This window comes from Scatophagus argus, chromosome 13 (assembly GCF_020382885.2).
Source record: "Scatophagus argus isolate fScaArg1 chromosome 13, fScaArg1.pri, whole genome shotgun sequence".
NCBI classification, from domain to species: Eukaryota; Metazoa; Chordata; class Actinopteri; family Scatophagidae; genus Scatophagus; species Scatophagus argus.
Genome location: NC_058505.1, coordinates 2783381 through 2785996, shown reverse-complemented (window position 1 = coordinate 2785996; position 2616 = coordinate 2783381). Strand labels below are relative to the sequence as shown.

The window sequence follows — 2616 nt, the reverse complement described above, 5'->3', positions numbered from 1 at the left end:
CAGCTGCAAGAGCCCTCATTTGCGAGATAGGGCTGTCAAAGGCTAACCAACCCGAGGAGAGCTGGCTGTGAATGTTCAGACGGCCATAAAAACGTCAGTCTGTATGGCTAACTAAGGGCATGTAGTCTGCAAGCGAGGACACCCACTTCACCTGTTTACCGTCCAACTCTGACTTTATATTGATTTGTTTCAACATAACATTGAGTGACTGAAATGTCCCAGTTGAAATTATTTGGATGCAACAGGATTAGATGGAAAGTCAGTTTCTGGTGAATTTTACTCATACTCATTTTAGAAAAGATAAAGGATTGTAAAACAGCCTAGAACAGTAAGTCTTTCTGTGGATTGTTGATAATTCTGCTGATGAACATATTGCCAGGAGGGATTTATGCTTTGCTGTCAATAACCCGTAGCACATTGCCAGTGGGTTTGTTGCAAATCGATGTGGAAACCAAATTGTGTTGGTCGTCTCTTCAAACCCTGCGCTGGTTTATGCTGGACATATTTAGAACGGCGCTCGGCCCCTGAACCCGACTCCAGAGGTCACAGACGTTGACACAGCGAGACACTCCTTTCCTTTCTGTCAAAGAGCCTGGAGCACTCATGGCACAGACACTCCGAATTTAGAGACACAACTCTAAATACATAAAGCTTTTTATGCTGTCCGGCGCGCACACATCTCATCCCATCCAGACAACAACCCACTAATCTCGGCAAGCTGAAGGTAACTGTTTAGTTACTGTGGTAACACTGTGTGTTGTGGAGCTCCTCAGTGAGGGCTACATAAGGACTACGGGGATTTAGATCAGTGTTTACGCTGCAGGAAACAGATAAATACTATTTGACATGGCCTGTTAAAATGATGAAGGCTCAGGGCTTTCTTGGCCCTTCATGGATGACAGACACTGTGGAAGCCATCTGGAAGGTAAACTGACCATTGCACTGTATGTTCTCATGGTATGCCACATAGCGTAGCTGCGAGAGATAAATCTTTTTTACTCACTGAGCGCCAGCTTTATCCTCTGTCTCTGACAACACAATTGAAGGCTTCCTTGCGTTTTCCAGAAATTCTTCAATTCTCAGGGGCCTCTTACAAAATAAACACACAGATATGTCTCTGGGGGTACTGCTCATGCAGGAAAGTGTTTAAAAGAGCAGTTTTACACTTTTTATCTTTATTTCTTCACCTGCTCAGTGAATGACAAGAAACACTTGACAAAGACAGTCTGCTTTTGTGGTGCATTATCAAGAGTGGTTCCTAAACTGTGAGCCATCATGCTCCAGAAGTCTACAGTAAGGGTGTAACAGTACGTGTGTTTTTCCTGAGCTTTTTAGTGCAGGATGTTCAGTTTGTTGTGCGACCTCCTCGGTCTGGTGCAGCCTGTGACCCAACACCTGATGTGACCCAATGAATATTTCCTCCTTGAAAATGCGAACTTAAAGGGACTGCAGTGGTGAGTTTGCCTCCGTCTTGCCTCACCATCCCTTTCCAAGCCTTTCCAAACATGTAGAAACTCGGTGGTGCAGCAGTGTGGACTCCGTGAAAGGGGAACTGCTCTCTCTGTAGATTAAAGGGTTCATTCAAGTGCCATTTCATAGATTCAACACGTCACTGAGACATCACTGGTCCAGGACTACCTGAAAAAGAAGTAACATACTTGTTGTCAGTTGGACCAACTTCAAGACTTATACTTCACTTTATTTATTCCTGCAGGATGACTCCCTCAGGGAAATTGAATAAGATAAGATCTCCTTTATTGTCCCACACTAGCAAAATTCACCTAAACAGATGCATTGGCCAGGAATCGAACCCGGGCCTCCCGCGTGGCAGGCGAGAATTCTACCACTGAACCACCAATGCTTACAAAGGCTTAACTGTAAGGCTTAATGGGTGGTGAAAAATAAATTGTTCTTTGATAAAATTAACAGTTAAAAGAATGAAATAAGAAAAGTGTAACAGCAATCACCACTTTATATGTCAACTGTTTTATCCATGATATAAAAAGTTGTAGTTTTGCACAAAAGACATCTTACAAGTTGCCATAATACCTCTGAACTAACCAACTCAAGTCTGTCAAGTCTCAACTGTATTAAGTTTATTTTGCCTTTTTTTTTTTTTTTTTGGAAAGGTCACTGAGAATTTGGACTGCACAGCAAACAGAGACACAAATCTGTAAGCACAGAATAACAAGTTATGCTAATGCTGTCTACACATACTGGGGGTTGGGAGACTGTAAGGTGGACTTTTCAGTGTCTTTGCAGTAATCCCGCTGGCTAGCTGCTGAGTGTCTGGCGTGGAGCTTGGAGCGCAGCGTTGGGTTTCGCCGTCGGGTCTTTTGACCAGGCTCACAGGGGATGAGTGGAGATCCTGAGCGCTGCAGAGGCACTTATGAAGGACGCACATTGTTGCCAGCCCTGGGGAGAAAACTGAGCAGTCTGGCAACACAGGCGGAATTTCCTACTGTGATGTTATCTCACACAAGACATTTAGCTTCAGCCAAATGAAGAAAGGGGAGAGAAAGAGGCAAGATGGGGGAGGTGGGGAAGGGGGGAGAACAAGAGGGGGAGAGACTGGGGGACAGGGAAAGATGGAGGAGGAAGAAAGATGGACAACTG

The 2616-nt window shown here is 44.5% G+C and overlaps 1 non-coding gene across 1 annotated transcript; it reads right to left on the bottom strand.

The window, feature by feature from the left end:
• Window positions 1–1790: 1790 nt before the first annotated feature.
• Window positions 1791–1861, bottom strand: trnag-gcc. The gene has a single exon. It is a non-coding gene; the product is annotated as a tRNA-Gly (tRNA).
• Window positions 1862–2616: the final 755 nt, after the last annotated feature.